Source organism: Mya arenaria, chromosome 3 (assembly GCF_026914265.1).
Source record: "Mya arenaria isolate MELC-2E11 chromosome 3, ASM2691426v1".
NCBI lineage: Eukaryota > Metazoa > Mollusca > Bivalvia > Myida > Myidae > Mya > Mya arenaria.
The window spans coordinates 5,911,332-5,934,622 of NC_069124.1; the positions used below are offsets into that span (position 1 = coordinate 5,911,332).

At 33.5% G+C, this 23,291-nt stretch overlaps 1 protein-coding gene across 2 annotated transcripts in view; it reads right to left on the reverse strand.

Annotated features, from left to right (window-relative positions):
* Nucleotides 1–23,291, reverse strand: part of LOC128226503 (uncharacterized) — a 104,979-nt gene that overhangs the window by 38,256 nt on the left and 43,432 nt on the right. The window lies entirely within an intron of this gene.

The window sequence follows — 23,291 nt, forward strand, 5'->3', positions numbered from 1 at the left end:
TACTTAATTAGAATATTTCATGTCAATTTAAAGTAAAAGTTTTTTGTATGAATTTGCGGTTAAATTTCACGAAGGGTTTGGAAAAATTGCAAAAAACACAAATACAGGTGTTTAAATCACACTTATAAGGAGCCTTCTGTTTATGATAAACAGCTTACACCGAATACCCAGGTGACACCTATAATAGTTGTTGTTGTTTTTGTTTTTTATCATCTGCCAGTCATATTCATACCACATTTACCACAGGCATTTTGTATTTTTACAATCCTGAGATTATGTCAAGTGCAAAAGAAATCTACACTTGACCCAAGGTTTCGAAACCATCAATATTCGGTTAAAATCACACTTAAAAAGCACCAATTCACATCTTTGATTGTTCGTAATTACTTTACATACAAAATCTTGTCATTTTTCACAATGTGCGAAACCAAATCCCCTTATAATTTGCTCTACGCAAGAAAAATACTGCCGGTTCATGTCAACATTGACACAAAAAAGTGTTTAACCTCGGTCAAACCAAGAACAAAACGTTTTCATTGAAGCATCAAAAGGCAGAAAAATGTTCACAGAGAAGGTAAAGCAGTGAAATAAACCAAACAGTGAACAAATATTCATAATCAGAGTGACATTCAACCTTAATCGGATTGAAACGAAGATATGAAAACCACCCAAATGTCCATTATAAATGGTCACACATGTGCACTGAGAATTAGAAATCATGTTTGAAATGCACGAGTTTGGACAATAGCCACTTTATATGCATAGTGTTTGGGCGTTTGAATGCAGAAGTTGAGCCAAATGTGAGGACAAACTGGCGTGTTCAGGATCTAAGCAAAACTGAAAAAAAAGTTAATGGTCTGTCTGGACCAACTTAGCCCTAGGAAAGCCCAAAAACAGATCTCCAGATAAAGACCGTATAATGTGACTCACATCTCTCTCATATAATGCCTTAAAGGTTTCTAATGTTTCAAACACATAAAATTATTTGTTTTATCTTAATCAGCTCTCAATAAATGAGTGGAACTTAAAAGTGGAACATATTATTGCAAATCCCAACAAAATTAGTAATGTACGTTCAAACCATCAATGGTCACAAACCCAGCACTAACCTCGGTGGAACTTGACGACTTTTTTCACGCTTGTGGTGTCTAGGTCACTTTGTGCCCGTCGAGCCCGAAGATACCTCCGTGCGTACGAGCCACGGACTATAGGCAACAAGGCGGGGGATGTTCCGCAACAAAACATATCAGGAACTGTTTAAATGTCACATATTCCACACTCCAAGGTATTACACAGACTTAACCAATTTCACTTTTAACAACAATGAAATATTATATTTCAAGTTAAACACAAAATAAATTCCACAGTCGACACATATTCATATTAATTAAATTCAATTAAAAACTAATATAGCATATATTAACAAAATTATCTGAATAACACCACTGTATCAAAAGAAAATTTTGAACACGTTACATCATCTGCTAATGTGTATGATTTTTTGCATGTACAATTCCGCCTACATTAGACAACCGACAGTCTAATAGACTGATATTTGTAAACAAAAATCCACATAAAAGCCACAAATGAATATTCACTCCTCCCCAATGGTCCATGGCATGAATTTAATTACCGATTGGACAATTAAATCACCAAATTTCCCATGTTTAAACCAGGTGGCGTGAGCTCATTTCACCTCACGAACACCTTCGGCAATGTCACACAACATGAATGGAAAACGCACAGTAAAATATCATCTTTAAATGTATGTGACGCTCCATCAAAATCATAAAACTGTTACATTTGATGTCAGAAATAAATTTAACTCATAAAGTCACAAGCATATCAATGAAAGTTTAAATACCTAGAATTCAAACCACCGAAAAAGTCATCTCAGATATAGTAACTCTCTACTTAACTTCTGATAGAATGAAATGAAAATGATTTTATCCAAAGGAAAAATATGAAATTGTGATAGATTTTTTAAACACATTTAATCCTGATTAGAGAGGAATGTCGGACTGTTTTAAGAGCAACGCAAGTCTCTGTGGGACATGGCACCTTGTATGGCCATCAAAACCTGATGGTCTTTGTTACATTATGCACATTATTTTTTTGGATCATGGTCAAGAAGGAATCATTATCTGAGGCCAATATGAAGGCAACCTTTTGTTTGGTTTATCTATGTTAAATATCACGGCCATCTTTTTGAAGTAACTTAATCGATCCACCAAAAATATTAGTCACACAAGCCAAAAGAAAGGAATACTTTGATTATTTAAGTAAAATATTATCAGAACAATACAACCACCATTATAAGGGGTTTAAATTCAGGATGTTTACATATTCATTAGCTAATTATAATAAGAGCATCAGGAAGTGGAGTAATGTCTAATGTATGAAGCATTTTGAGGGCAAGGAGTTCATATTCTTCCACCTCAGATAAGTAGATCCAATAATTTAACCATGCTAAATATTCTTATCTTGCCCACGGGCGAAGATAAAATGCCCGTATGGAACTTCTTTTTAATGGTCACCACATTGTAATTACCTCCCTTGTTGAAGACTGTCGTCAGTAACATCAAGGAAATCTTGTCTAAAGGTAATATTTAGAACGCTAATTAATTATTTCTCGCTTCAAGTATCACCATAAAACAGTTTTCACGCACCATTCAAGAAATAATGCTTCATTTTCCTTAGAACTATTTAAAAAGACCGATTTGACTATTAACATTAACTGGATCATTGCGCGCATATCCATGACAACCACGTGCTATCGCATATCCATACGCAATTATTTTCAGTAAGCATAAAAGAGTTCCAGCAAAAAATACATTTTTACTTAATTTTGTTTAACTGAGGTGGGAGAAAAAGCATCTACCATATCCGCTCGTGTAAGATAGGTTCATCCCGACCCTCGCGCAGGGTGTTTTTGCGGAAACTCGGTAAACCTCGTTTCCGCAAAACACCCTACGCTCGGGTCGGAATGAACCTATCTTACACTCTCGGCCATGGAAGATACTTATATTCTCCCACCTCAGATAAGTAGATCCAATAATCTAGCCATGCTAGAAATTCTTGCGCCCGCATGGAACTCCCTTGTTGAAGACTGTCGTCTGTAGAACCATGGAAACCTGGTCTTGTGGCAATATTTAGAACGCTAATTAATTATTTCTCGCTTCAAATGTCACCATAAAACAGTTTTCACGCTCCTTTCAAGAAGTAATGCTTCACTCTCCTTAGAACTATGTAAAGACCGATTTGATTATTAACATAATCTGTATCACTGCGCGCATATCCATGACAACAAAGAATTATCGCATATCCATACGCGATTATTTTCACTAAGCACAAAATACATTTTTACTTAATTTTGTTTAATTGAGGTGGGAGAAAAAGCATCTACCATAGCCACTCGTGTAAAATAGGTTCATCCCGACCCTCGCGCAGGGTGTCTTGGTAAACCTCTTTTCCGCAAAACACCCTACACTCTCGGCCATGGAAGATACTTATACTGTTGTCCTTATTCTCCTTATAATGATAATAAACAATAACTTTCTATGGCAATCCAAACAAAACTCTACGACGTAACTATTTGGTGAGTATGCACAGTTTGCACACATCAAATATGAAACCAGTATTGACCGATACCCTTCACAGTTATGAGTCAAACGATACTCTGACTGCTTATTTCATTTATAGAACTTTTAGTATGCCTTCTTATAATAATCAGCGTCTTTCAACAGGAAATCGGTATGATGTAACCTACAGTCACCAGCTGTTCAACTTCCACTCAACAGAGCTCCTCAACGAATATATCACTGCTTTGTCAACAGAAACATGATGATTTAATACTGCCAAAATCAAGACCGGAATTAACGTAATGAGATAATATTGCACAGTTTCTGTCAGCCACACACAAGTTGGTGATGCTAACATATACGAACATGCATTTCAATACTTGTTGAACATATATCATTGTCACCCTCCCGCAGTTGTTCACAAGTATTTGAGCCAGAGTTCTGGGACCTGCTACACACGAGTGTATTAATGTCATAATGAACATGTTTAGTAAGTTCCCATTTAATATTTTTACAAATCATATATAAAGTTTATATTTGGGCAAACTTTTGCATGACAACAATGATGATGCCGCTACCAACAACATCAAAGGTAAGACAACACGTTAACTTTCTCTTCCCAATACAAGTAGGCAAAAATTACATGCTCATTTTCAACATTATAGTGTAATTTTCTATCAATGTTTTGTACTTATACACAGTGTCATGAAATGTGTTGTTTTCCTCACTGACAATTGTTAAACAAATAACTCAAGTTGTTCTTACCTTTGATGGAGAATCAGGATAAAAGATGAACAGCACATGAAAAGAGAAAAAAGAAACCATTATAGAGATTACTCAAAACACCATTAAATATTCATTAGACTTAGAAACCATCATTGATGTGAAAGTTAGAAATCTGCCTTGTATAATGGTTCTCTCAGAAGTCATTAAGTCAAATAAACATGGCTTAATCAATTTGCTGTATAAGACCCCCTGTCATTCATAGAAGACAGTTGTAGGTTTAATATGAATAAGCACAGACCATTTTCTCAGCTTATACAAGCTAAAAGTCAAAATTAAAAGAGAAAAAAATTATCAACCTACAATGGCAATCATGAAAATGGCCAATTTGCTAATGAAAACTCTTATTTTTCGAATTTTCAATTTGACATTTTTTCATATGTTCATGATGTATGAAAGCAGGAGGGCACATGAGCTTTTTAATTCCACAAATTAAGAAAAGCGCACTATAGGATAATGGTCAATAACTGTGATGTCATATACCACTGGCTAAATGATGTCGCACTAATTCAAGCAGAAAGCAATATTGAAATAAACAATGACATAATAACCTCTTGCATATGTTGACACAATATGAACGTCAAGTTTTCTCTTTACAAAATATTAGGCGAATGTAAATAATTTATACAATGAATGGGAATCTGTACTACTGTCACAGGAAAAACAGTGTATAAAACATAGCAAAGAAACATCCTTAAAGCACCCAGTATATGGTAAGTTCCCAAATTTTAATGATTTCATCTGAATCTCGGCCAACTTTTTCACAAACACTGTATTATACCGCCCTGACACTTGATATATACTTACTTACAAGGTTTAGGAATTTACCCACTGTCGACATTTATAAAGTGAAGAATTTCATGAATATTAATCAGAAAAACATACATTTTGAATTGGGTATTCAATTATGTACCAAACTTACATGCATCATAAACCTGGGTGTCAACGTTTACTATATATTATAACCATTAGGTTACTTACCTGGCATTTTGTTGTTGTTGGTTTTGAATAAAGACTCAATGCATTTTGAATCATTGCAATAACATGCAGCTTGTTATCTGTACAAAGAAATCAACAGCTTGAGTTGGAGGTTCTGGGTTCGAGTCTAAGACCGTCATTTCATTGCTACTTGGGCCATGAACAGTCTCAAGTCTGAGTTCAGATTCAAGTGGCAAATGTTCAACTTTTCTTCTAGTTGAGTATTGATGATGAAATATAAAACTGACACATATTTTTTTGTAAAATGAATGAAATAAAGAAGGTTCTTTGCAATTTAAAAGCGCTACTCTGACTTGAGACTGTTCTTAGCCATGGCTCCAGACCACTCAGAATAAAGCAGCCAGTAGTACTAATCCATCTTGGAAACAGATACAGCTCGATTGGTACATGAATGTCTTTGTAATCAAAGGTAAACTCAATGTTCCATATGCTAACATTAAGTGACAAAACCACACGAATGAAAGTAATAAAACACAACAAGTTAAAGTCAAGCCTTTGCTATCTTGGTTTTAAATACCATAAACATTTCAAGAAGTTGACAAAGTCATGACTTGATTATGCTGTAAATTATTAGTTAATTTTCTCAAATTTTGACGGAAAAAAAAGACTTTATAAAGTAAAACGATATAAAAAAATGCTACATCTGCATGGTCACATTTCAAACTATTGGGATTATTTACATTAGATTTTTTATAAACATTTTTAATCATCGTCAATTCTTATAGATGAAACATAATATTTTGAAAACGAGCGAAAACATCAACAACAGTACATACGTACTAGTATATTAATTTTAATTGAGAAATAAGATGTTCTGCAGCAAATATAAATGACAATCTAAACATCTTACCAGTTTGTGCGGCAAGAGTTATTTCGATACTTATATCCAAATCGGCCATTATACCAATCCACTAAAGGACGTGAGCTCTTGTGTGATGATACAAGTTCAATTTCACATTGTTGGGCTATCTAAGGGAAACATATTGTAACACAAATTCCGGCTGTGAGCATCCTCTTATGCATATAATAACCTCCGCTACGGACTTCTATTTTTTATTCGTTAACTATTAATATCATCCTTTATGCTATTAAATTACACTAATTCACAATTATACAAGTCATCTGATCCAAACTACTCCTTTAAAATGTCAGCATATACATTAATATTATTGAATTAAATAGGAGCAGGCGTGTAAATAACACGTTTTGCTTTAAATTGAAATTATAATGTGTGACACAATTTTCAATGTCGCAGATGCTAACACTGGTGAAAGAATTGTTAAGGTTAACTTTAGCATCAGTTGCTATTCAAGTTTCATCCCATGTGGGTGACATATAAACCTCAATAAAATGAAGAGCCCATTTTTGGAGGGAAAATCTTCCGCTTCATTTAATATTCCATTATAAAATTGCACTAAATAGTAGCTTGTGGTTTATTTAATTTCGCTACCAAAATCCATTCAAAAATTTAAACTATACAGTATGTAATGACAATCCCTTGTATGTTTCATTCACAACTTCTAGTTTTACAACTCCGATAGCACATTGTCACCGCACAAACAATTAACCCTAAAAGTCAAGATAATTCGAAAATATAATAGAAACATAAACAGTAAACACTCAACCATTGATTATATTTATATTGGATTATTATTGAACTCAAATTAATGTCTCTACTTTCAAAATATTTTTGAACTTTCCATTCATAAACAATCCTAACAAACCATGAAAGATAGCCCTTGAGATAAACAATATCTTTTAAATCCGATTTTATAATTAAAAAAACAACAAACATTATTCAGACAAATGGCCTAAACCTATACAAGGGAAGTAACTCCCATTAATTAAGCTAAAGGGAGCGCCAGTGTAATCAATATTCAGTTGAAAGCAAATAACAGCCATATTCAATCTCTATTCAAGCACTGATACCTGCAATCAATAAGAAAATCAATTAGAAAGAAAAATGCTTAATAGATTTTATGACACCAAATTAATCATTTTAATTATTTTTAGGTATGGGATCAGATTTTAATGCTTGATGAGTCTCGATTACAATATTCATATGCAACGGAAAGGTATCAAACGAACAACAATTCTTCATTCAGTTATCTGACCTTGTTTCCACCAGCTACTTGGAAACTTTAATCTGAACTGACCTTTGTAACTAAGGTAGTTGGTTGGTGTTTGACAAACACAGACAGCTGGACATTTGATACAGCAAATTGATTCTAACCCCCACCCCCTTTCTTATACCTCACTGTTAAAATAGTACAATTTATCTCAGCAATTGCAGCCTACCTAGGGAGAAGCGTTGATTGGTGTTGGACACACATGGACAACTGGACCGTCGCCGTTCCAACTTGAATCGTTTTCTCTCACGAACATCTAACAACTCCATTTTCACTCAAGTAAGCCTTATTTTCAATATGGCTTTTATGTAATGTACTTACATATATAACAAGCAGTTTGCATTTACAGCTTTTTAACTTTTGTCACTGTTTTCTCCTACAATATTTTCTTCATACATCTACCAAGATAAATCCAAGAACTCCACACTGTTCATCAACATTTTCGTGTTTTACTCTAGCATATTTTGAGAACTACACATCATTACTTCCAGGTCAAAGTTAACCAAACAATGATTCCCGACAAGCTGTATTGTATTTAGTTAGTTTTTCCAAGGCTTTCTAAATCTATTAATAATAAAACTTATACATCACCTAACAGATGCGAAACTGCTACAACATATGTTTTGCAAATATAAAATCCCAATCATCCAAATCAAGTCACTATTGAAGAGCAAACAATAACCACCACAGTCTCGGCAAACTTGTTAACCCCTATTTCTATTATTCTTCCATTTCAGTAGTTCCTTTCTTCATCTTTTTCTAAGGAATCTACAAAGATCAGCAAGTCTTTCTACACTATTTCCACTGCAATAACTTTTCCTCAAACATAGTTATTAATAGTAATCAAAATGTAATTCACGTCACTATTCCAAGTGAATATATCATTTAGCTGTTTTATGGGATTTTTTTACATATATTTGTTCATTACTTTCTTGCACAATGTGGAAAAGTAATAAGCGTAGACACTGAAATTAATTTCCATCAAATGATTTGGCAGTGTTACAGATCTCACTCCAAAATAACCTCCCTTTAGTCATCGAACTCTTTAACTGAAAGTACTCACATAAAACACAAATTTCATTCATCTCAGAAACTGTGGCTTGTCTTCATTTATCATATGAAACTGCATTTCTATCCACAATATCAAAGATATGCCATTTCACTACGGTTTATCATTTTTATACAAAACAAAGGCTCAGATGTCAAGGGTCAGAAATTATCTGCCTTGTCCATCAAATACACAATTCTGAGATAAGAGGGATATCTATCAAAGAAACTGACCATGCCAGCTGTCTTCTCTGCACCAGATTGTGGATTAAGATATCCTTATTGTCAGTACTTATTGTCTTTTTAAGAAAAGCCCTGGCTTAGAGCTAGGTCAAGGTCATTCAATTAGTGTTTGAAACTCACATTTACAATGAACTTATAGGTAAGGGTCAAAATGAGTTGTCCTTAAACACCAAGGTAAAGGTCAAATATCTAAACTAAGCACAAGGTGCAGGTTGTTGATCTCTTATAATGTAGCAGTTATCCAAAGGTCAATATTCCCTTCCTGATAGTTGTAGAAACATAACCCTTGCATGAAACCTGTTGGATTCCTTATCGCCTTGTACATCTTTGCCTATCTTGATGGAGAGTCAGATAGCCTGATAGCTTCCTTCTCAGATCACTGGCAGAGATTCCGTTTATGTCAGTAGCACTTGCAAGAAACATATCTTGAACTCTAAGTCTTACATGGTCTGTGACCTCCTCCAGTTTTAGAAAGTACCAATCCAAGAACGTATGAAAATATTGCAAACACACAAAAACTATTCTACTTCTTACTTTTCCTTTTTCTCTCATTTAATATGTTATGACACACATGCACATCTTCTTGCTTGCTTTGTTATTTGTCTGGGTTTTTTTTTCTGATTTTATTTCAAACTTTAATTCACATTAACACAAGTATGCCGAGCTCACAACTTCAGTGCTTTAAATACAGTCCTTTCTACAAGGTGGAAAACATGACAAGCAAACACTGAAGGAGCAGGTTGCCAACTTACAAGCAAGATAAAGACATTAAATTGATACTTCTAAATTCCGTCCATTTCAATATCCTTCTGACCTTTTCCTACACTGACCAAAAACTCACTGTCCAGTTAACATTCCCGCCACCACATGTATAATGTGCAATATGACCAAATGAAAGCCCACTGATAAATGATAGTTTAGAAAACTGACCATAAAAGGTCATAAACAACTAAATAAATAGCCATGCCAGATAGCCACATGAAAGAGACTTGTTAGCGTCCTAACACATTTAAACCCTTAATGTGATTCATTGCTGACACATTTAATATAGAAAAATTAATGTATATAATAAAGCAATTTGTCAGTCATCATTATTTTTTATAACATCAGAATGGCTCTACAATGCTTTATTTTGAACAAATTATGCAAATTGGAGAAGATAAAACAGAACGTTTGGGTCAAACTATTTCTATACGACTTAACACAGTGGGAACCTCAAAAATGGGCGAACAACAGTCAAATAGTTTCTGGCCATCAAAACATTTTTTAGAAATTAAATTAACACATCATGCAGCCTCTTAGTAGAGCAAAGAAAATTAATGTCATTGATAAAGTATTTCATTGACAGTTGCAGAAGATTTACATTCAGCACTTGTAACATTGCCTGGATTATGCCCTGCATTACATTGGGCGCTAGTAACTGCACACACATATCAACATGTACACCACATTCCAATGTATACTTAAGAGTGAGCACTTAAAATCCCGCTGCAAACAAATCAGTTTCCTTAAGTCAACAGTGAGTTTACACTTCTGAAGATCATGTGCCAACTGCTCCCATCTATAAGGAAATGAACAAACAAAACCGGAGAGGCACAAAGGTGAAGTCAATCGTGCTGAATTAAATGCATCTAGAGTTTCTCTTGATTTTATTCTTAAACAAACTCACAATTTACAACTGGCATTTCAAATATTTTGAAGTGGAAACAACATTCTACAGAGCAAAGATGGCCTACCATCTGTACAGACAAGGGCTGCAACTCCTCTTCCTGTCATACAGAGCTTATAAATGTACAAATACCAGCAAGTCTACCAACAACAATGGAATCATTAATCTACTGTCCCTCCTCTGTATGAATAAAGGCCCACTTTAGGTTGGTTAAGATAGTAAAATACTTGCCATCAAAAATGTTTATGAAAAAGGCTTATCAGAAGAAAGGCTTAATTATCAGAAGAAAATAAACAACCTGTTGTTGTCAGAGTTTCAGTCACTACAATGATATGCTTAAAAATTTAGAGTTAAGGGGCAGTAATCAATAGAATTATTATCCTTATCCTTAGATATGCCCTCAGTGAACCCATTGGACAGTTATTTTTACAGTCCAATCAAAACATTCTGATTTAAAGTTAGATCTATGTTGGTTATTGAAAATGGCCCTGTTTGGACCACAACATGTACATGATTCATTTATCACACAATGAATGGCAACTTCAATAAATATCATTTGAATATAGCCCTAGCCAGGTTGGACCAAACATGTAGTTCAATCATTTACTTATACAATGTAAAGCAACTTCAACAAATATCATTTTGACCTACCCCATATTCATAAACTTGAGACATCTTGATCTTTAGACCTTTAAAAAAATCCCAAAGACCTATTACTTGATAATACCTCCACCCTTAATGATCTTTTAAATATTTGAAATATATGTTTATTACCATCTGTATCTTTTATTTCTTACAAGTAGCCATAACTTTGGAAAATCAAAGCGTTTCTTACTGTATACAATGGAGCCAGTAATCTCTAGGGATTTATGATGCTCTTGTTTTGATATATCAATATTAATGTGGGGAAATTTCTAAACCAACAGGCTGCAACATTAAGAGAACTCAGGTGTTCAACTTAAGAAACTTCATTTGAATCATTCAACCTGATGCACATCATTCATATTTTCATACTCTGTCATAAAAATAAAGGTTTATAACATTGCGGTATTTATAGAAAAAGTTTCAATACTTTTTTCAATGGTTTTAGTTATCAAACTTTAAAACTGCAAGTCTGATAATCATCAACCAAAACATTGTCAAGATAGTAAAAACTAAATTAAGCACTTAATAGTTGACATAATTTTTATAAACATTTAACTTCATCAAATCAGCTAGCACTATGAGTGGGTGGATCTTATAATACCTTACCCAACATTTTGCAAAATTCCAGTGAGAAACTAAACCATTATGATAGGTGGACACTGCGATGAATGTCCTACATGACAAAACAATCCACTTGTAGTCCAGACTAACATATCACTTGGTCATTTAGCAAGGAAAAACACACAAAAAACATCACCAAGTTATGCTGGTGACACCCTATCTTTAATGTTCACCATGTCCATCATGAACACCTCCTTGCTGAAGGACAATGATCTAGTCCAAATTAAACTTTTTCCATGATCGGTATAATTTGTTTGTTAGAAACATATCCTACATTGTTTCAAATATATATGCAAAACAAATATTTGCAACAATTATAACAAACACATGTTTATGTTTTCCCCAAAGACAGTCATTACTCTATAGTGGTAATTGCTGTAATATGGACATTACATAGGCCATGAAAAGAGTAAAAACAGACCATTAACATTAGGACAGTGACCAGGTTACATGTATAAGGCCTTGTGGTGTAAACAAATGACTCCTATGTGAGAATATGACAATGTTATGTGTACATATATTACTTCCAACGAAAGCACATGCTATAAAAATAATACTGAGTCAAATGGCCTGACCTGTAGGCCCAGGTTCACCTCAAAGCCAATAATTCCCTAGTTCACCTCTAAGCCAGTTAATCAAAGTTTCACCACAGAGCCAAAAATTCCCAGGTTAGCCTCACAGCCAATAACTCCCACGGTCAAACTCTCCGCCAATAACTCCCAGGTTCAACTCTCAGCCAATAAGACCCAGGTTCACCTATTAGCCAATAATTCCCAGGTTCAACTCTCAGCCAATAATACCCAGGTACACCTATAAGCAAATAACTCCCACGGTCAAACTCTCCGCCAATAACTCCCACGGTCAAACTCTCCGCCAATAACTCCCAGGTTCAACTCTCAGCCAATAATACCCAGGTACACCTATAAGCAAATAACTCCCAGGTTCAACTCTCAGCCAATAAGACCCAGGTTCACCTTTCAGTATCACACATGCCTATGGCACTGCACAAATGACATCAGAATTGTTTTCCATGCAGGATTTACAATTGGAAATATTTATTTGGCACAATCAACTTTAACCTTCATTGGCTTATTTTGATATGTTGATATGTTTACCCTGCATAAAATTCCCTGTAACAGCTTTTGAATGATATCTTTAACCACCCTTGCTATTACCTCCCTTAAATTATATTTTTCTATAGTCTCCCTTGCATTCTATTTGCTTTTACCTCCCTTCAATTTTTCTTGCTATAACATCCCTCGGTTGATATTTTTATAATCTCCCTTGCATTATATTTGCTATTACTTCCCTTGCATTATTTTGCTATTACTTCCCTTGCATTTTTCTTGCTATAACATCCCTTGGTTGATATTTTTATAATCTCCCTTGCATTATATTTGCTATAACTTCCCTTGCATTATTTTGCTATTACTTCCCTTGCATTTTTCTTGCTATAACATCCCTCGGTTGATATTTTTATAATCTCCCTTGCATTATATTTGCTATTACTTCCCTTGCATTATTTTGCTTTTACCTCCCTTGAATCATATTTTTCTATAATCTCCCTCACATGATATTTTTATCACCTCTCTTGAACTACATTTGCTATAACATTGCTAACATTATGCAACAGTAATAATCATTCCAATCATTCACACATCTTCGTAAATTCCTGACCAATTTCAATCAAATAGAAATATATTAACATTCAATAAAGCATGTTTGTTCACTCAGAAGAAATACTCATATTTTGCAGTATTGCATAACTGGTTTAAGATAATAAATGATACCAGAGATAAATGGGAAGATATGAGATGACTTCTGCAAACATGCTGATCAACAAGAATCAAACAAATCACTTGTACTGAACAAAGATATACCCCCTGGTGGAATAGATTAAGTCATTTGTCATAAAACTGCAATATGCACTCAATCTCTACAATATATTGAGCAAAATTTGAAGAAATGAACTTATATACAATGTTGCTATACAATTAGCCAGTTTTCTGCTTATTAAACCATAAATTCTATGATTTATCCAAAAAGTCATGTTTTTAACACAATTATACACATACAAATCAAGCAATAATTATTATATATAATTACACAGTTTATTAATACCCTCAGGCAAAAATACCTCATCTTTCTTCTTGATTAATTTATATTTAATATTTATTGTTTGCATTGATAAACTCACCTTGAACTTTTTTCTTCCGCATGGCACGAAATGGGTCCTCAAAAGGGAGCCCAATGCCACGCACGCGCTCGCTGAAACTTCGACCCCATGTTCGTCGCCCCGACAACTGATCCTTAGAAGAGGTTGCCATGACTAAACAAGTATCTTCTAAGTCCGTTCAAGCGACAACAAATTGTCAAAAGTCATTTTTAATCCACTGAGTAAGTTCAATTCATCCTAAGTCACTTACTTTAAATTTGTTTTCAGAGAAATACTAAATTTTGATTCTCCGCCATCATTAACCCTTGATCTGTTCACATTGTTGGTAAAGTGATCTTGAACGTTAGAATTGTATCCTATTGAGAACAACACACATAGGAAATAAACAATTTTATCATTTTATCAGGCAATAATTATGTAGCTCCTAGCATAACTTGATACTTTGGGTCAGCTTTGGGTATAAAACGACTAGATTCATTAATTAGCCTGGCATTTTCATCGCCAAACCTGATAGAAATCATATGAATTGTTGCATCAATGATAAATAATTATGATCGCTATGGAAACATTTAAAGAAACAAAAACCTGCAGGTGTTTATAATAACTGGTGTAATTAATAGAAGTATTCCAATCAAACAGTCTGACTGCAGTTATATATCTATTAATGCGTTTGCATCAAACCTTTGCACAATAATATCCTGCACTATGACATAACACTAAGTCCCTTTTATTTAGTTCCAAGTAACAAATGAATCTTTCACTTCCTAGAAAGCACTAACCTGTAGCACGAAAAATATTGAACGAAAGTGTTTTCCCACATTAAACTTGCCAAACAGAATATAATTTAAATACAATTTTTAATCATCAAATTTACCATGGTTAAAGCTTCGAGCAATAAAGTGTCTTCTTTAAAACAACACTTAAGATGAAACAATAATTTGCATATAAACGACTGCGAAAAATGTAGCCACTTGGCACAAAACAAAGCCGCTCATTTTCTAATTACTCAGCTTCACTTATGCTTTATTTTATAAAATTTGCTTTAATGTTTCGTTCAGTTTTCAACTTTTGCAACATGTTGCAAGCTTGATTTATTACTGTAACAGTTGTGGAAAAATATCCTATGTTTAATTATTCCAATGTAACACAAAAAATGAGGAAAAATAATAATCACACGTACTACAGTACATAATGTATATAATTGCATGCTATTTGCTATGTGTATAGACTGCAAATGGAATATATATAAAGTTACTGGCGGAATGTTAGTAATTTTATTTAAAACAGGCCAAAACACTACACCCAAGTGTCTCTGTAAGACAAACGAGAAAAAAGACACCCATGTATCACTAAGAACATTAGACATTACCATGCAACCGGCCATTAAGTCCAGTCAGTTATCCTAGCCTTTCACAGCAACCTAACTTGTAACACTTTCACAATGCACTACACGAACGCTGACCTTCATCCATCAGGTCGCTGACGCAATGACTCCAATATTAGGTATGTATATAAGGGGTATAAAGGATCACCATAAGATTGGAACAGACCAAGAGATAATCAGACCTTAAGACCCCTTAACTCTCTGATTATCCCGCAAAGTATTTGCTCATACAAAGGGCTTGGGTAATTCTGCACATCCTTCAGACAGCTAAAATGAGGTTACATTTTTCACAAGGACCCTTACTATAATGCCAAGAGGTGCTCCAAATGGTGATACCAATCATTAAGACACTGCTGGGGATCTATCATGACCATGATTACCTAAAAAGGTTAACCTTGAGCTACATTTTTATGTTTTTGTGAGATGCAAGCAGATAATGATGCTTTAAATTTGTTCCCTTTTCCTCAGTTGACCAAGGGGCATATCTCATCAAAAAAGCTTCCCTGATTTGAATTGCTTTCAAGAACAGGGGAAACCACCCACCTGTCATTACCTCCCTTTTATACCCAAGCTGGATCTCTAAGTTGAAGTTATCTTTCATGTAAATATATTCAACAAATTTTACGGTATGGCAAAGATTAGAGTTTATACACACTGCCAGCTTTTTTTGTCCAAAAAATAAACAAAAGAAATAAGATGAAACCCCCCAAAAAAGTATTTGCATACTTCTGTGCGGAATCCTAAGAAGCAATAAACATCAAGGCGTTAACAGTTGCGGTTGCAGTTTTTGCACAACAGTCACTTGAATTATAAGATTAAAATCTTGAAATTTATTAAACAATAGTCCTTCAGCCACCAATTATTGCCTCAAGCTATCTATCAATATACGCAATTAAAAGCTGTTATGGAAAAAGCAATTAATCCTATCCGTTGAAACACATTGCTGCGCACTTCCTCCAACTGAAGAGCTACTTGAAACAGTCAACATCCCGTCAACATCCACTATCAATCTTAAAATCTAAATAAATTCCTGTATTTATTTTTGTCTCTTTCCTTAATATTAATATTTATTAAGAATTCATTTCATTCATTGTAATGTATCTTAGTTTCGCCCAAGACACAAACTAGAGTTGATTGCAATCACATGTATATCGCAGTATTGAGGTCTTGCATTTAAATTTCTGACATTGACCTATTATAAAAGCTCCTCTTACTGTATAAAAATATTATCATAATATCCAAAATATAAGAAATGTTGAATAACAAAGTTACATATTCAGAGATAGTAAAATCGGTGACCCATGGTCCGCAGTGACACAGACTTACGAAAAAGAAAAGAGGTCCTTTATGGAAATTGAGGTCAACCATTAAAAGAGTTATTTGCCAAGGCTGTAAATCATATTTCAAGTTTTATTACATCTTGAAACAATTTACACATTCTCTACTTCATTTCCATTCATAAGCAATTTATGACAAAGATACTGAGTTTGACTGTTCACTTAGAAATGAGTTTATTCAAAAAATATCTAGTATTAACTAAAGTCAGGATGCAATGCTGACATCCATTTTCCCCAGTCAAACAGGGGGGATAATTACTATTATTATATCATATATTTTTTGTTATTATTATAATTATTATTATAACCATTATTATTTTTATTTTTATTATACATTTTTATCATTATTATAAGAGTTGGATAATTGAACAAATTTTTATATTGATAAAAATTAAATTAAATGGAAATGAACAAACCCTAGAATTTCCAAACTTTAATGTTTATTTCAACAATTTCTAAGCCTTATGTATTATTTAGTTCGTCAAAATATGGAAGGACAAAAAAAATCTTAAAACAGACAGTTTTTCTTTGGTAAATTTAAACCACCTACTTAGATATATCAGGTGATCTCTTCACAGCTGATATTACACACATGTATTTTAATACTTTAAGTATAATAAAGTATAATAATAACGTTACACCATCACTAATTATTTCTTATAATTATAATTTTTATTAGAACATACTTCAAGAGTTAATACACAAATTGTTAATGGTAATTATATACTAATTAAGTTTCATTGCTGTTCATAATGGCCACTCAAGGCACAGATATAGCAGGACTATACACAGTGTAGTAATATATAGTGGCCCTTAATTGTTAATAAACAACTATAGAAAATGTTGGTAAAAAATATAATTAAAATGCAGTATGTCACATATGATTTTATATCACATTATTATTATCTCATGTTGACAAATTATTTTTGACTATGCATCAAAGGAGATCTAAATTATTTCCAAATCAGGTGTGCGAAACGTTATCCCCAAAAGCAACGATATTAGGACCGAGATAAATGTCATCGCCATAAACATCTATCACATATAATAAGATCCTTTTCATAAAATACGATGATGACACTCACAATTTATCATAAACCACAATTAGAATGGGATTTTATGCATAAAATTCCTGAGGTGACATATTTTAATTATACTGGTACCCAATATGATGAAAAGTTTTTATTTTAACCATGAATGACTGGTATTATACATAATAAAAAAACTAAAACATTATGCAAAATGCAAAATTATACCATTATTTGGTATCTATTTCATGCAACATTATGACTTTTTCTTCCTGTTTAACCAGACTTAATTATATTTTTTCTTTATTTTTGTCTCCACACCCTAAAATTCCAAAGGTGGAAACTCGAAAATTTGAAAATGCAAGGGAGGTTACCAATCTGTCAACAGGGCACCAGCTTTAACAATTGTGTGAATTTGTACAATATTCTTATACTATGAAATAATCATACATCTCAAAAGTATGTGGAGCATGCATAGAAGCCATTTCTCAACAGATTTATCACAATTAATACAATTGTTTTGATATACCAAAAAAGATGAAACATGGTTCATATGAAGAATACCAAGTTTAATTTGAAGGAAAGGTGCAGAAAACATGGTATTTCTACCTTATGAGACTATAGTAGATCACAGTTTTATCTTTTAGCATTCACCAATATTTTTGCATTTTCGGCTATTAAATACAAGGTTACAATATTGTTGTCAGTAATTGATATTTTCCATAAATGCATTATTTATAGTAAGTAGTAAAAGGTGTATCACTCCACATTATGTTTGTTATACATGTGTATGTATTGATTTTGAATAAGAGTGTCACTTTAAGCACATTTTCCATCTCATTCATTAGAATATCCAGTTTTTCATGATTGACATTATTTCATTTAGCTGTCATCATGATGAACAAGAGGCCAACTGTCACAAAATATCACAGTCTTATTTTTTTAAGACAGCAAGTTTGGTGATAAGTGGCTCTACATATTTGCCAAATTTAGAGAGCAGACACTGTAAATACAGTTTGTGCCAATTCATGGGTCATAACTCTAGAGTAACATGAGGTGACGTGGCTTGATAACAAACCTTACTGAGACAATCTGCCCATAATAATAATATTCTAACCAAATTTAACGATTATAAATTGGACAAAGGCTTCCAAAGTTATTTATCAGACAAGATCATAATGAAAGGTCGATAACTCTATGAGTAACTTGAGCAATATGGCTAGTTACCTTATTTGACCACGATATTATGCCCATACACATTCTGACAAACATTTAATTATGATTAGACGATGGCTTCCAAAGTTATTGATCCGACAAGACCAATGTTAAGTTATTTCCATAAATAAAGGGTGATAACTCTTGAGTGACTCAAGCGATTTGCCTTGATATCAAAATTTGTCCTTGCAATTATGCTCATTACCACATTCTGACTTAATTTAGTGATGATTGGACAGAGCCTTCTAAAGTTATTGAATGTACGAGACTGATTTTAGGTAATTTCTTTAATTAAAGGATGATAACTCTTGATTGATTCAAGTTATATGTCCGGTACTCAAACTTGTCCGAGATGTTGGCCCATACACATTCTGGCCGAATTTAGTGATAATTGGACAACTGCTTTTCAGATCATTAATTGGGCAGGATACTCGAAGCTACAAGCCTGCTTACCTGTACCCCGCAGGTGAAACTATAATATGTCCATTGTTTCTATGAATGGGGGTATAAAAAACCAATAGTAAAAATGATTATAAAATTGCAAGACATATCTGTGTGCATTCTATATATTTACTATATTTAACTCTCTAACATGTGTTAATTCACTATATTCAAGGGCAACAACTCTCCTCTGCTTTTCTAATTATATTTCTTACATTTTCTTGTCTTATTCTGCCATGCTTGTCAAATATATCTAATATTCCATTTCAATGGCAGTCATGCTGCCATGCATCTTATATAATTTACATTTTATTCCAAGAACAGCAATTCATACATTTTACATCCTCCAAAAAAATCATAAAAAATGTCAAACACTTCAAAAAATTCTTGACACATTTGGAAAACAATACTGTGGTCTCACTTAAATCCATAACTATTTTATTGCGATATTTTTAGGCTGCTTTCACAGTAAAAAAGCAATCGCACATATTAATTCTCAATGCATTTTCTGGTCTGAAATACTTCAAAATGACAAAGTAAAATTATAACAGTTGAATTTTTTTGCAGATCAAGATTTATCAAACAGCATGGGTTCAAATGAATGGTAACACATCCATATATGCTGGTATTAGTCCTCAAATTCTCCACTTCCATTCAGGCATCTAACATACAGATTATTTTGAATAACCATGTCATAAGTATGTGTTAAACAGACTTATGCCAAAGAAAAGAATCTCTCACTTTCACAGTTGTTTGATATATATAATTTTCAATGTTCGAAATTATGAATAAGAAGAAAAAATAATTCCTTGAATTTGACGTAATGTCCAGTAGGTGGCATATTTATTTAGTTCAACCAGGGTGTTTTTAGACGCTATAAATAGTCATTCAGCTTTGGACCATTTGACTTAACAGATGGAAATTTATAAAATAATTTAATAAATTATATAAATTCACATGTATGTTTAAGTCAACGTCCAAGTGCTACTATATACTGAATTCAATAAAATGAATTTTTGAATTGTAAGTGTGTTTGTTTATTAAGAGACAATAAGTCCTGTAGAAACAAACCTTTCTGTTATCAAAATAACATTTCACACTTAAAACTATTAGTTCCATAACACAATTGATTAAAAACAAATTTGATATCAGTATAAAAAAAAAAACTGGAGCTGTCCCCCGAATTCCGCCTATTCTATCATTGTATAAAGTTTTATTGAGTTCCATCCTTTACTTTTTAAGTTATGCTCTGGACAAGAAAAGATAACACAAAGGCAATAACTCTGTGATTAGCTGAAATAGAGTTATGGTTCCTGTACACTGCACTTCTAGTCATTGTGCTTTACCATCATATGAAGATTTAATTAAATTAGATCCAGTAATATTCAAGGTATGCTCTGGACAAGAAAAAGTAACAAAGGGCAATAACTCTGTAATAAGCTGAAATAGAGGTAATGTTCTTGTACTCTGCACTTCCTCTCATTGTGCTTTACCATCATATGAAGTTTATTTAGAATCCATCCTGTAATTTTCAAGGAAAAGTAACAAAAGGCACTAACTCTGTAATCTAGCTGAAATGGACACTTGACTTCCTTTAGTTGTGATTAACCATCATATGGTCTCATAGTTTTTAGGTTATGCTCCAGACAAGAAAAGGTAACAAAAGGCAATAACTCTGTGATTTGCTGGAATAGAGTTATGGTTTTGTACACTCAGACTTCCTCTCATTGTGCTAAACCCTTTTATGAATTTAAATGTTTTCCATCCAGTAGTTTTCAAGTTAGGCTACAGACAAGAAAAATTGCAATGGACCAACCAATGGACCAACCACAGGGTGACTCCAATATACCCCCTTAAACTTCATTTGTTTGGGGTATAAAAATAGAAAACATTAATCCAGTTGCTGATTTTTTAACATCAAGGTTTTTGCTAATTTCTCCAGTTTCACCTTGTGAAAAGAAAGAAAACATGCACAGCTAAGCACATTACTGATAAGCCAACACTAGATATTGAGACAGCCACAGAAGAATTGTTTCAAAATGATAAAATCCAGTTGTTATTTATATTCCTTTAAGTAATTATCTCACAAATCAATTAGAAAAGTAGTGTAGTGGGATGATTATTTACATTACGTCCATGCAGGGGGTGGGTCAAGCATTTGATGTTAAAAGGGTACCCTGAAACACATGCCCCAGGAACTCCCAAAATAGGCTGAAATGGTGCATTGGGGGGAATCCTGGAATCAGACTTCAGCATGATTCATATGATCATATTAACATGTATCTTTGAGTTTGATAATAAATAAATTAGAAGACCTAATAATAACTATATCAATGTTTTTCTACAACACTAGTTACCAATGCTTAATGGCATGTGGAAAACCTCACAACTGTCCATAGAATGATTTATAGTCCAGTTCCCAAACAATGAAACAATATTTGATAAACCCAACATAGGCACACTTCAGGCTAGGTGACGCAGAGTTCAAAATCGCTCCTCACATGTAGTATATATGACCACTGCCTCCAAACGTGACAATGATACAATGTACTCATAAAACAGATGAATTTACAATGTACTTTTCTTAATGATTTAAAATCTACAGTAATTCAGCACAAAGATAAAAGCATTGTCAAAAGTTTCAGTTGTACAGGTTCATGGACCAGCAGTGTTAGTCTGTCTAATTACATCAGAGCTGTGATGGACATGTTTTTCTGTTTTTTTTCAGAATCCATCCAGTGAGGCAAGATATATGAATTGGACACAGACAGTACTGTCTACTCCATGTGGACCATGACCTTCACACTTGTAATGATGACCTTGTCCTTGAACTCATCTCAGCTATAAAGTTAATACAAAACAATAACAATTCACCATCCCTCCTACCTCTTCTTCCAAAGCCAGCAAACTGCAAACAGTGCCTCCTCATCAGTAACTTCCTTGTAAACTGCTTGCTGATTTAGCTTAATGTGTTTATAAAATTCGATCAAAAGACACTCACGTCCATCTGAATATTATTATTCACAGTCTATCAACATGTCTGTGTCCATGTCCAGCCATGTCATTCAACCCTTACCAAACTCTTCCTTAACCATCTCTTACATAAAGATACATGCAAGGAATCCAGAAGATGACTACAGAAATGAAATCATAGATATATATTAAACAAAATCCATGTGATGAAAAGTAACAACTATGAATTTTATACAAAATTTAAAATTCTGACAAGGACATAAGAGTTCTAATTCTATTCAAAATATTTTCCACTTAGATACCATGATCATGGCATTATGAATCACCAAGTGTTTGACTTCTTGTCCGCAGAGCCTACTGACCACAAATTAGCACAATGTCTATAAAAATAACATTGCAACAAGCAAAATGCCTTACACAAATATTATCATTTTCAGTTCTCAATTAACACAGATTATCCCCCTGTTTGCTGACCACTCGAAACAAGATTGTCCAAACCCATCATGACAATGGCCGACAAAAGCTTAATCCTTGGTCTAACTTACATCCCAGAAAACTAACAAAAAACCAGTAACTCATGATAGCATACTGGTAAATGTGACAAGGGAAGGTGCACAACATTGCTTAGCTTTGTTGACAAATGTTGGTGTCATACAATAGCCAAGTTGGCCTAAAACTGTTTGTGAAAAAGATAAATCTTAATGTGCCACAACTGCTCACCATAATATTGTCCAAGTTTAATAAAATATCTACAAACAGTGTGATAAACACAAAACAAGGATTTCTTCTAAGATTTTAGAGTGCTTGCAAGATTTGAAGCTTTGCTATTTTTTGCTATATCAATTTAAAAAGGGGTTTTAACATTATTATCTTCCAGGTTCTGTGTTGTAATATTGATGTTATTGGATTTGCATTTTGTCAGAATATAGCTCTGCAAGCTAGCGTTGTAATATATGTATATCCGATGAATAATTTCCTTGTATCTTGTAACAGCTGATAATTGTCAATCCATAAATATAG